Consider the following 14,116-nt stretch of genomic DNA (forward strand, 5'->3'; position numbering starts at 1 on the left):
CCCATATGCCCCATTTATATATACAAACAACCTTTAAAAAAAAAAAAAAAACTTTACAAAAACAGAAAAAAATCTAAACTTCAAATGAAGGTTTTTGTAAGCACATTAAAGGTTCTCCAGAAAAGTCTCTAAATCCCCAAATAACAAAAAACGTATGCAATTTTGCTTTAATGTACGTTTTTTTACATAAAAAAGGTGAATAGTTTTGTCTTTCTCCTAAAAAGTGTATAATACTTCATATAGTTATATATATTATTAAATATCTATATCTACACATACAAAATGATAACAAAATTACTAAAATGATTTGATGATGATAAATTATTTATTAATATGTATAAGTTAATATTAATATTTTAATTGTTTATAAAATTATTTGTAATAATTCTGTCTGTATTTTTTTTATTATATTACCTGTTTTTATAAACTTTTAATGACTGCTTTTATGTAGAATATCCTTTATTCTTTATGTAGAATGTTTTAATTGCGTTTGTTTTTATTTCATTCCTTAATCTTAAACATATATATAAAACTTATTTTTTTTTATAAAACCTTTTTATTTTAATTGTTAGAAATGTCTATCAGTTTTAATAATATTTAATATTTAGCTATTATTTGACCAGTATTAATAATATAAATAATTTGTATTATTATTTTAATATTTTTTATTATTTAATTTGTATTGTTCAGTATTATTATTTTTATTTGTAATGTGTTAATGTCTCAGTGGGATGTAGTGTAATGGTGTGTGTGTGTGTGTGTGTGTTCGGGCGCTGTGGAGCTGTGTAGAGAGCTGTGCTCGGCTCTGTTCTCCCGGAGTAAAGGAGTGAAGGGAGGAGAGGCTGGGAACGGGAGAAGAGCCGCCATTATTGGGAAGCTGAAAAAACGCACTTACACACACACATCCACACGCACACACACACAGAGGGGCTCGTGAGCGGCCGCCGTGTCGAACCCGTTCTTCGTGTCTGGGGGAGAAAATCGCGCTTTGCTTTTTTTAAGTTGACATTACTGCATCTTCCAGCTGCTGACGCTCCGGTACACACGGGCAACTCCGGATGTTTGGAGCACAACAAAGGAAATAATAGCTAAGTGGTCAAAAACAACGTGGTGAACCCAGGGACTGAAGACACGGCGATACCACCTTTTCTCTTTTTTCAGCGCCCCCCTGCTTTCTTTCTTTCCTTCCTTCCTTCTTTCCTTCTTTATTTCTCTCCAGGCAGAAATACAGTGAGAGAGCTGGACATTCAGAGCTGTGTTTTCTCCTCTCGTCTTCATTGTCTGTGTGTTTGGGCTGTGATAACAGAAACACGGGCAGCAGATTGAGCTGAAAACTTTTTAAAAACGGAATGCTGACTGGAGGAAGAAGAGTTTTTTTGCTTAAAACGGACAGCGACCAAAAAAGGGAGATATTGAGAGTGCTGGGACTACTGGAGCACTGTTTCATTTCTTCTCTTTATTCTGCTGCTGCTGCTGCTCTGCTTTGGTTTGGCTGGTGAGCTGAGAGCTGAGGATCAGCCCAGCCAGAGAAAGGAGTGAAGCAGAGAGTGGTGAAGGAAGGAGGACAGGAATGCTATGGTATGTACCATATCCATTTCTTTCTCAGTATAAATTCATTTCTATTTCTCTAATAATTTAGCTAACCGAGGTTATAGTACGTCTTTTTTCATGTAGCTCCACAAAATCCACAAAGGAGTGAACCTAGTTAGTTTTTGTGTGTGTTACAGTATATTTGTGTTAGAGGCTGGCACTGCCCCTGTACTATCTATATTTATATATTTGCTTTATTTAAGCTTTAAAAAAAAAAAAAAAAAAATATATATATATATATATATATATATATATATATATATATATATATATACAGTATAGGTTATGTTTTGGGCTGTGAAAGCTACTTCTAGCTATGGCTGCTGTCATGTGGTGATTGTCTGTCTGAAAGTAAGGGTAAAGCCCAGTCACTAGTATCAGAGTCCTAGCTATTGTTATTGTAATTTTTTCTTAAACATTATCAACCTTTCCAACTGAGCACTTAAACTAGTTTAAATATACATAGACATGGGCATTATATAATATACAGCTCTGGAAAAAAATAAGAGACCACAGTTTTTGAAACAGCTTCTCAAATTTTGCTATTTATAGGTATATGTTTGAGTTAAAAGAAAATTGTTGTTTTATTCTGTAAACTACAGACAACATTTCTCCCAAATTCCAAATAAAATATTGTAATTTAGAGCATTTATATGTAGAAAATTAGAAATGGCTGAAATAACAAAAAAGGATGCAGAGCTTTCAGACCTCAAATAAAACAAGAAGAAAACAAGTTAATATATTTTTTTAAGTTTTAAGAGTTCAGAATTAACCCTGGTTTATAATCACAGTTTTCATGCTTTTTGGGCATGTTCTCCTCCACCAGTCTTACACACTGCTTTTGGATAACTTTTATGCCTTTACTCCTGGTGCAAAATCCAAGCTGTTCAGCTTGGTTTGATGGCTTGTGATCATCCATCTTCCTCTTGATTATATTACAGAGGTTTTTAATTTGGGAAAAAAGCTTATCATTTTTAAGTGATCTCTTTATTTTCTCCCACAGCTGTATATATGTTTTTGGACTGTGAATGCTACTTCTAGCTATGAGTGCTGTCATGCGGTGAGTGTCTGTAAGTAAGGATAGAACCCAATGACTAGTATGGTCTTAGCTATTGTTGTGTTTTTTTTTTTTTCTTAAACAGCCTCAGTATTTCCTCTTAAATCGTCTGGGTTTCTCAACCCCTCCAGGGTCTGTAGTTAAGTACACACAGATATAATCATGTATAAAGATACTGATGGCGAAAACAAACAAACAAACATACAACAGAAAAAAGGGGAAGGTGGCCAAAAAATACAAAATCAAACCCAAACTAATGCCTTCTACATTAGGCAACACCAAGTCTTAGGGGTGGTCGAAATGGAACTTAACAAACACTGTAACATGATATTTAAAGACCTTTTTCACAATATCTAGTAATGGCAGCATATATTTCAAAACCTGCTCTCCAAATACCCTCCCATACTGACTACATACATACTCCCATCGTGACTCAATAAAAATATTGTCATATTGTATACACCCTACCAAGCCCTAGCAGATCTGGCCTAGCTGAAACTGTGCCCGTCTGTGGACAAGAAACCAGCCCTGCTCCTCATCTCAGCTACAGCTTATGACATGCTGGTGTTGGTGTGGCTGAGGTTGCTGTACAAAGAAATGATGTTGGCAAAAACTGTACGTTTGTGGAGTTCCCAAAATATGAAAATAAGGGCTTAAGGGAGAAAACATGAGCCTTTTCCTGGCTGTGTCAGGCCTCGTAGCAGCTCATGGCATGTTTCTCACCACTGGGTCATCAGTTCAGCACACCAAAGTAAAAAATATGCCTGAAAAGATTTGGCCTATCGACAAACACACTCACTCTGTAAACAAACTGTGCCATTCTGTTAAGCATTAAGTGGTACATGGGTACACAGCAAGCTTTAGCCTTTTTTATAGGGTTTTAGTCAGTCAGTGTGCTGTGCTGTGTTGTTCTAAATAAGGTAGCACTGTAGCTGTATTTATCAAAACCTCTGGCTTTTTTCATGAAACATTTTTTGACTGAAACTTTTTTTAAGCATACTTACTTCACATCTATTAACCCTCCCTATTGAAGTTTGAAAGTTTGACAATTATAAAATTGCAAGTCATAATTATCCACACAAAAAAATCAATCTAAACAACAGCGAGGGTTAAAACTGACCAGTTAAAATAACACACCCAGGACCACTAGAAAAAGAATGATCAAAGTCCATACATTTTTGCACCAGGAGTGGCAAAAATTATTCAAAAGCAGTGTGTAAGACTAGTGGAGGAAAACATGCCGATGTGCATGAAAACTGTGATTAAATCAGAGAAACTGATTCAAAAACTGAAGTCTGTATAACATTGTTTAATATGTTTAAGTGGTTGTCCTCCTTAAATGTATTTTATTTACTTTAAAGATATTAAGCATTGGCTGGGATCAAATTGACACTGAAGATAATAAATGTAAAGGTTTAAAGTCACTGAGAAGACTTTATGCATTTTCTGAGAATGCATTTTCTGCATTCAGCTGGTAGCTTCCTTGCAAAAAAGCTAAATCAGCAAATGTCAGGCACCAAATATGTCTTGGCTTGTTTAAAATGGCTTAGAGCAGGGGTCTCAAACTCATTTTTGCCGAGGGCCACATTGGCATATTGGCTGTCCTCTGAGGGCCAGATGTAACTTATAAATATAAGAAAATGTAACCAGATGTAATACAAAATGAATGTAATTACTCCTTAATGTTAAATAACTCTCAATATACTATTTATTCAATCAAATATTACAGTTGCATGGAAAAATGGTTGCTTGTTGCTCTATTAACATAAATCCTTTTAATTTATAAGTTATATTAACTTTGATCAAAACGTTTGATACTGAAATAAGGCTTAATAAATATAAAATCAAAAATTGTGAGCTGTGACAGATTTAGCATTTCCTCAGATTTAGCAGTTCCTCATCCAACCACTAGTCGGAGCTGCAGCTGCAGCACCACAAGCCCGCAGTCTTTGCTTAGTCAGAGCTGCAGCCCAGCCACGGGCTACAGGGCTCAGCTGAGCCAGTCTGGAGCGTTGTTAAAAATTTGTAAGTTCTTCTGTGTATGAAATAAAATAACCCCACTAACCGGATAATACAGCTCTCTACAGTTCATCTTTCAGCCCAAGCAGCTAACAGCAGCAGTTTAGAGCAGCGTCACGGAGGCACTGCTGGGATTACATTATAAACAGGTCAGTTATCGCGCTGCTAACCTCAGGATGTTTATAACTACGGAGTTTAGTGGACACACCACGGCTGCAAGGTTAGACTGTTGAAGGCTACTGAAGACTACTAAAGCAGGCAACGCAGCGTAAGCAAAAAAAAAAAAAAAACCACACACACACCAAAATACAAGTTAAGATAAAATATGAAAACGAACATAATAAAGCATAAATAATTAAATTGAATTGCGGGCCAGATGTATGTTTATTTTGTTAACCCGTGAGGGGCCGTATGAAACCGCGTCGCGGGCCGCATGTGGCCCGCGGGCCGCTACTTTGAGACCCCTGGCTTAGAGATAATGTAATAAATATTAATTTTATGTGTACATCTCCTTTTAAGCATTGAACGAGGAGCATAACAGTCATTCTAACCATATCCGTTTAAGCATTTACATTAAGAAGGTATCTCGGGTCACTTCTTACAACTGTTGTGACTGTTTTGTCTGTTTGTTGACTTGGGTTTGAGTCAAAATCATAAAACATGTTTTCTGTTTAATATTTTGACTTGAGCAAGCCACACTCTATTACTTTTGGGGATAAAACATTCACGAGTCATCTACTGTGCCTTAAACAAGTTGGGGCACACTCCATATATCATGTTACATATTAGGCTAGAAGTGGATGGGTGATGGTTATAAAGTTAGTGTTTAATGTTTAAAGCATGAGATTTCCTGTTACCTTTAAACTGGATGTTAAGTGTTAATCAGTAGTGTGTGTTTGGCCTAAAATGCCTAGTGATTGAGTTGATGCATAGAGACACATGCTGTATGTCCTCTTGTAAGCATTTGTATTATTTAGATTTAGTTTTTAGGGCTGCATAATGTCTGTGTTTTACTGGCATTCCTGCAGCTTTACATCCACGGAGGCCTGAATATCGAGAGCCCTGAGGAGTTTTTGCACGTCAAAGAGTTTGAGGAATTTGTTGACCAGAGTTAACAGAGCAAAAACGAGTCCATGTTCCTCGGCTAAGGTCATGCAGTCAAAAGTTTATCAAATCAGGAATGAGGGATAAGGGAGAATGGAATGTCTGCCCAGTCAGACTTTTCTGTTGATGTTTTTCTTTAACAGTAAATAGCCTGTCCACCGTGTCTGTTCCAGGCAGAAGTGTTTTTTGTGTGAAGCTTGTGTGCTGTGGTAGCACTCGCTTGCATTGTATTTCATGGCAAACGTGCAAGAACTATGTGTTTTTGTTGAATAAGTGTAAAACAATCACTTAACTGTACTTTTGTTTGGTTGTCAGACAAGTACTATAACGTGTAATATTGGCACTGCTTTGTATTATTGCGATGTCTTTAGGCAAATACAGGATATTTATGTGTATTGTCATTTGATATCAGTGTGAATAATCCATGAGAGGGAGTGCTATAATGTGTAATATTGGCCTTGCTTCGTATTATTGTGATTATACCACAGTTGAGTTATTGCTGTTTATTGAAAGATTTTGAGTTAAAGAAAACGAGAAATTCGAGAAACTCCAAGTTAAAATAGTTCCTTTGCGGCTCTGTTTGTAGCTGCGCTGTTTAGCTTGTAAGTGCTGCTGTGTAAGTTAACTGTATGTGGCAGAGTAATACATGGAGAGCTTCGTTTACAGTTCATTACAGGCTGATGACAGCACTCGTAGAACGCCTCTCAGCCAATCATATTGCTGGGTCGGAAAAGCTGTGTGATTACACTTGTGCTATTGATATATCTGTAGGCAAATGCATATTTTAAATGTGCGTAAGGCTTGTATGTGTGTGACATCGCAGCTTACTGTTCCCTGATTGGCTGGACACAGCGTGGCAGCTGGATTCATTTGAATATAGTTGAGCTCTGCTGAAATTTTTTGAAGCAATGCAACCCAGCGTGCACCGCTGCATACACCGCTGCATGCTGTGATCCTTAAGTGGACACTTACAGTAATGTTAGCTAAGGAGACTTAGTCACATGTGATCTACTGTGTCTTTCTGGGATCTCCATATGGGTTTTTAATTTTGCATAGCTTGTTGTGGCATGCTAAAGAATCAAACAGTGCTCAGAAGTGTGTATCAGTGTGCAGCAGGCTTTAGGTTACATTGTGAATGTTCTCGTCAACTGTAAAACCCAATTAAATCTTGCTAGCTACATTTCTCTCTTCTCTCCTCATCCTGTCTTATTTTTTCCTGTCTTGCTCTTGTTGCCATCTGCAAAGTTTTGTAAATGTGATTTTTTGACTTGTAAAACTCTTAAGCAGGGGCAGCAATAATTACAAAATACATGTCGAGAAAAAACATATTTCTTATAATACATACCTACTATTTCAGTAGATCTCACTTCAGATGGTGTATTATTATTAGTGTGTCATTTGAATGTCAAGAGAACCTATAGTAGGGGTTTCCAATAAAGCCAAAGACATAAAACAACATATGTTTTGAGTGGTCCTGCCACAATAATGTTTTTTTTTTGTTAGGACTGAATATTGTTCAAAAAAATAATTGTAACACAAATTAAGTAAATAAGTCTATTTGCCTGCTTGTCTACATTAACGGGATCTCCTCACTAACTAGCAAACTGTGGATACTCAGGGTTCCTGCAGGTCCTTAAAAATATTATAATGTCTTAAATTAAAATCTGTGTAATTTAAGGTCTTAAATTGTCTTAAATTTACTGTAAATTTGCTGTAGGTGTTAAATGTTCAGACGGTGTGATTAATGCCAGTGGAAAGGGCGCATGCTAACTTTAGAGGTGAGTTATCTAACGTAACCGAATAGAGAACTGAGGTTAACAGAGAGCTAACTAATGTTAGCGGTGAGCTGGCTAACATACTAACGTTAAAAACTAATTATTTAGCTACATTACTGGGGAGAGAACTAAGTAAGTGAACAGCTAGCTAACATAGTGACATAAGCAGCAACCTAGCTAACATGCCAACATAATAACATTAGTGTCAAATTAGCCATTTACTGGGGGGAGACCTAAGGTAAGCGGCAAGCTAGCCAACATTGGCGGCAAGCTAGATAACATAGTAACATAGTTATATAGTTAGTGGCGAGTTAGCTAGGTTAAGTTTTGATTTCCAATACAATAAATTATTTTCTATCAAAAAAATATGTCTACATTTTGGGTCTTAAATTATATTTACTGTGGTCAAAAAAGGTCTTAAAAAGCATTAAATTTGACTTTTAAAATTGTGCATGTACAGTTTAGTTTAATTCAATAATGCAATTAATCTGACAGGCCTGTATTTGAGACGTTAGAACAGACAGAGCTCTCTCACAGTGCCACATTAAAATAGTACACTACTCTATCAAAATATATAATCAATCTCTAGAAGTGCAATGATTTCCTTTATTCAGTGTTTCACACACTGCGCTGCACTAAATCCAATTAAACAGAACTGATTATGTTTTCCTTTTTGTATTGATTCATGCAGTTGATATCCATGATATGCTCAGATCTCAGTGCTTACACACTCAGTGGGCCTGGTGATGCAGTCTGTAATGATTTTATATGGAAACAGTATTAAATACAGTGTATATGTGGAACCTCTGTATGCACACGTGAGCGAAAGCTGTTGGATTGTATCAAATTCATGCAAATAATTGGCCCCAGGATATTTAGCTCGAACGCTTGCTTCCTGGACATTCTATAAGCATTCAGCTATAGGAGGTGTTCATCTGCAATGCTTAGCCACACCCATGCTTTTTTCCCCTCACTGTATGGGCTAGTAGCCAAAGTGCACATGGCTAAAACAATTAGGAGCCTTTTTCTTTTAACAGTTTGTTCTGCTTTTAGGGCATTTGCCTTCTAAAGCATTCAAAACTAACCCTGTCTGTCTGACTGGGATGTTTTTTAATAAATCTGCAGTGCATTTTATTGAGAATGACCTTCTGAGACACTGCACTGCTTTTGAGGACCGTTAATGTTAAATCGTTTATTTTCACTCTGCTCTACTCTCCTTAAAAATTGCCGTGCTCCTTTATATAGGGTGGAACCTAGAGGTTTTATTTTCCCCAAAGATTAGAAGCTTCACAATTGCAATCAGCAGCTTTTCTTTCTGAGAAACATCCAAACATCTGAAGTGGGCCGATTGCAACAAAAAGCTTGATAAAGCAGTCGGAGGTTTATGTGAGTTTAATCTCTCAATTTTCTCTGCTTGATCGGCGCTGTCAATGTATACTGCAAGCTGAATTTTATATTTAAAGTTCTTGCATGCACTTCAGTTACCCAGGCAACTTGGACAACTTGAACAAACACATTGATTATAAAGAGTTTTTTACCATCAACTTAGAAACTGCAATGTTATTTTAATCCTGCTTGTTAGGCTTTAGCGATTGATGCCATATACACAAACATTTTCAGAGTTGTCAGATTGTTGTACTCTTCACAATACACAACTTTTAGAGTTGTGTAGTGTTTTTGTGTTAGTCTTTGTGGTTTGCACACTATACAACTAATGAGTGAGACATTGATTACAAATTACAAGATCTTTCACCTGGAGGAACACTGTCTGGGAAATATATTGTAAAAAATGATCTCTTTAGAACTATTCTGTACAAGATATAAATAAATGGCAGTATTGTAATGTTGTGCCTGCTAAACCTGTTACCATCTATATATGGAGATCCACAGTGAATTATCACGTCAAATTGCTTTATAGTCCTGGAGAAAAAAGTTGAGCTAAGTGCAGAAAAATGTTTGAGGAACTTTTAAACCAATTTAGAATCTTGTTTTTATCTTGTTTCACAACAGCATTATAGTGTTATTATATCACATTTTTTTTTATTAAAATCATATACCCCTACTTTACATCCAGGTATGGGATTTGTCGATTTAAATCTGATTGGTTGCTTCAGTGTGATGTAAGATAAAGATCAGATTTTTTGTGAATATTTTTTCATGATCTGATGCATATCCAAGTAAGTATGTGAATGTAAATGTCGAGATCAAATTTCATGCATCTATTTGCTTGTGTGTACTAAACAACACCAGTGTTGTGTCGAATTCTGACTGCCCACCAAAATCTGACTTTTCATGTGTATGTGTTGCACAGCAATGAGGTCACTTACATTTGCAATTCATGTTAACATTCAAAAGAGCCAAATGCAATCTGAACAAAATTCAGTTTTTATTCACAAGACTTGTAATGTGAACAAAGACTTAAGCCCTATACGGACGAGATTAGTTTCTTAGGGGTCCTGGGGTAATTTTCTCTTTTATTCCTGTCCAGAACAACAATGGATGTGTTTTTCTCAGACATGCTCTGAGAAAATTACTGGCTAAATTACCTACTGTTTTCGCTGAACTGCGTGGTCCTCCAGTAATTTTAGCCCGTCCGGACGCAGAACTGAGTTTCATCACCTCACGTTTAATACCATAGCTATTTTTCCACTGCCACGCACCATAATTACACTTTGGGTGCACGTTTCCACGGAAATCCATATCCATAAACACAACAGCGAGTGGAAATGGAGGAGCTACTGAACTGACTGGTCCTCCTGTTTTTTCCAATTGCAGTCCAGTGCAAGAGTTTTATCACTGAGTAGAAGTGTGAAATATTTTTCACAGACGTCCCCCTGAGAAACCAATCCTGTCCGGATAGGGCTTTAGTTTTTCACTTTTTTATAAAATTTGTCTCAGTGGTACCAGTTTTGTATAGCATGAAACTCCTGCTCTTTCAATACTATGATAATTTTACCGTTTTCGCAATAATTGATTTGATGATGTATCGTCACAAGGCTCTGCTTGTGCTTCAGAGGACATTGCCATAATGACATTTAGACATGTGGGTCTGACTTTGGCATTAATTAAAGCATTTACTGGCCTGGCAGGTCTCTTCCGTATTCTTCTCACATTCGCTAATAGCTGTGCCATTTGAAGAGGCAAAAGCCTCTTTGGAGCATCTAACAACCTTAGCCTCTCCATGAGTGGCAGATAATTCAGCAAACTGTTATTACGGAACAAGATTAAGTGATCCAGTCTCTGGGCAGTCAGAGTTTATCTTATTACAAGACTGGTTACTGAAGAGTGCTGCTGCTGTTCTAGTAGCTGTCTGTAAGCTGCTCATGTTCTTTGAACTAGGAGTGGAAGAGCAGGCAGATTCTATTAAAACCTTTTCTTTTTTTTCTTTTTTGTTTTAGGTTGTAAGGGTGGACATGTATGGTACAATTTTATTATTTTACATATTTTCTCATACTTAAGCTTCATCACTGCATTTGTAATGACTGTCTTTCTGATATGTTTAGAAAAGAAAATGCCCTTAAAATGCACTTACATATATTGTGACTGTGGGCTGCAGTGACCCGGTAGTGTGGAAGCCCAGAGAGACACAGACACAGGGAGTGAATTAACTCGAAACGTAACTTTTATTAGGAAAAATGCCTCAGCCTTCCATTCACCATAAGGCTGAGGCAGGGTCTTTATGCCAGTTCAACGTGGGCCAGCTGGGACAGGCCGGGGCAGCACGTCATTGTGTGGGGCGACCCACGGTTCCCCTGCCTCCACACTTCGCAAAATTAGGTGCAATTCCAAAATTAGGTGCGTGAACAGGAATAGAAACGTTTATTGTCTTTAAAAGGGTTAATTCCCTAAAAGTGCCAACAAGATAATTTATCGCAATAATTTCTGGGACAAAATATTGCTTGCAAAAAATGTTATCTTGACAGTCCTAAATATGCAGAAGCGGTGTGCCATATTGTATCATATGCAATAATATCGCCAAGATTTTTGAATATTGTGAACAATAATTATTATAAAAATTCACACTGTTCTCATTTCCCATGATATATCTACTATAGTCAGATTATATCTATCCCGTATAATTTATTTTACTTTAATTCTGGATATATGGAGATATTTGGAGTGCATTACTAGTATTATAACATTCTGGATCATTGATTTGAACACAATGGGCAGTATAGTGTTCGGTAAAAATGATTGCGACTAGGTCTAATCAGTCAACAACATAATAATGACTGGTATACTTGTATGAGAAATGATGTATAGCTGATGGTGGTCTGGCAAAACTAGGCTTGTCTGCTTGTCTAATGATGTTTATGGCGGCATGGTGGCTTATTGTTTAGCATGTTTAGCACCTGTGGGGGCTTTGGTTAAAGTCCCAATATATCCTGGGTCAGCTATTTAATGCCTGAGGTGGACGGTCTTTTCTGGTTAAGAGTACACTGTGCGGGATTGGCTGCCACTTTTCACGTGTGTGTGTGTGTGTGTTCTGAGTTTAAATAGTTGCGTGTAAAATGTAATTGTAAAGCATCCTTGAGATTCTAGAAAGGTGCTATATGCTAAACAAACTTTTTGTTTTATTGTGTCATAGTATCAATACCGTATTGTTCATTTGCCAACTCCTACTGTGAACTCTACCTGATACAAGAATGGGGATTATTCTATTTGAATGCTGTTTTTAGACAGGGTGTCGCTCTGTGTGCTCTCTGAATCACAGGTGATTTTCATACTGTTGCAATGATGCAAATGGTGATGTTTTTGTTTAGGTCAGGGAGTTGTTCTCATTTAAACCTGTGTAGCCAGCCACTACAAGCCTTGACTGCACCCTTGCTTGCAGCCATTGGCTCGACACTGGTGAAGCTGGAATCATTAGGAGAATTTGCATGCACATCGTTGTCAGCTTTTCACGCGGCTCTATTGATTTGAAGCAACTGTTGGCCTATCTGTCAGTGCAGCAGAATGTTTTAAAGGGTTTGTTTTATGTGGGATTAAGTGGGTTTGATGTGAATCGGAGGCTTGTGTATGTATTTGTATGATAAAACGAGGGTCTAATTTTAGCTGCTTTAGAATGTCTACCCCAGCTTACACCGCTTCTGTTCTGAATGGCTGCCTTGTTTGAGAGTGGATTACAACAGAAGGAAACTTGCATTTTGTAATGAGGAGCTGAATTTCCATTAAGAAATCTGTTGAATTGAGTTGAACGGGTTCTGCTCAAAACCCTCCCCTGACCACCACCTCCTCCTCCTCCTCCCACCAGCTAACCCCCTCAACCCCTCTCCACCAAATGCCTTGAGTCTTTTGATAGTGCATTACTAGCAGGGAGTGTCTCCCAACAAGGGGATTCAATATGAACCAACATTAACTGTCGATAATGCCCCAAGAAGGCTTCTAGAAAGCTCTGCAGACACCAGAATCAATACCAAAATGATCATACGACTGTAATGGATACCGCTGGACCGCAGCACACGACTCAGTTTAGAGGTGGTGTGTGTGTGCGGTCACCGCAAATGATCACATCTGCAGTGGTCTTTTGCAGGGCGGGGGAAGGGGGGAAGGGAGGGGTACCCCTTATGTCTAAAAGAAAAGGGGGCTAGCCATTGTCAAAGCGTTTTTTTGAATCGCCTGCCATCGGTCTTGGCAACAATAGAGGGCCACATTGTTTTAGTGAATAGTGTCCATGGTGACGGTGTCCCAAGACATGTGGACAGTTGTGGCTTCCGGGAGTGCAGTAGTGACTTGCAATTCTTGACAGTCCAGAGAGCAAAATGGAAGCAGGCCCTTTTTGGGCTGGGGTATAGAGTTCTGGGGGGAAAAAAAAGAGACCACTTAAAAATGATGAGTTTCTTTGATTTTACCTAATTGGAAAGCGCTGGAATATAATCAAGAAGAAGATGATCACAAGCCATCAAACCAAACTGAACTGCTTGAATTTTTGTACCAGGAGTGGCATAAAGTTATCCAAAAGCAGTGTGTAAGACTGGTGGAGGAGAACATGCCAAGATGCATAAAAACTGTGATTAAAAACCAGGGTTATTCCATCAAATATTGATTTCTGAACTCTAAACTCTAAATGACTATATTTTTATTTGTATTTCGGGATAAATGTATTCTGTTAAATCTAATAAGGTCTTCAGTGTGCCCATAAGTCACTGGAGAGTGTTATTAACAGTTTCTGTGGTCAGATTAAGAATGTTAATCACCATTGGGAAGAAGCTATTTCCTATTGAGAAAAAAAAAAGATTAAAAATGTATATTTTGAATATCGCACCAACTACACAGGTTGCCATCTGTGTGCAGATTAATTCCAAAATATAAAGTGCATAAAGAGTTGAGTTGATGTGGAAATTCTTGACATTTGATAACACTTGTCTTGTCAAAGTGTCTACACATTGTTGTGTAAGTTATGTCATATAAACATTGTAATTAAAGGAACAACATGATGACTTTATTTCACAGTCTAGAAGTTGCTAAAAATAATCAAGAGTAGCTTACTGAGTCACTGAAATGCCACTGATGATGTGTTTAATAAAATATGTTTACCTAAAGCAGCATTTGGGGATTTAGAGATGTTTCT

The 14,116-nt window shown here is 37.4% G+C and overlaps 1 protein-coding gene across 2 annotated transcripts in view; it reads left to right on the forward strand.

Annotated features, from left to right (window-relative positions):
• Positions 1 to 801: 801 nt before the first annotated feature.
• The window catches only part of arhgap35a (Rho GTPase activating protein 35a), a 143,112-nt gene continuing 129,797 nt past the window's right edge, over positions 802 to 14,116 (forward strand). For both annotated transcript variants that reach the window (XM_007260897.4, XM_022686943.2), the window contains exon 1: positions 802 to 1,578. The gene's annotated coding sequence lies outside the window, so the exon portion shown is untranslated. The remainder of the gene's footprint in view (positions 1,579 to 14,116) is intronic.

The sequence above is a fragment of the Astyanax mexicanus genome, chromosome 18 (assembly GCF_023375975.1).
Source record: "Astyanax mexicanus isolate ESR-SI-001 chromosome 18, AstMex3_surface, whole genome shotgun sequence".
NCBI classification, from domain to species: domain Eukaryota; kingdom Metazoa; phylum Chordata; class Actinopteri; order Characiformes; family Acestrorhamphidae; genus Astyanax; species Astyanax mexicanus.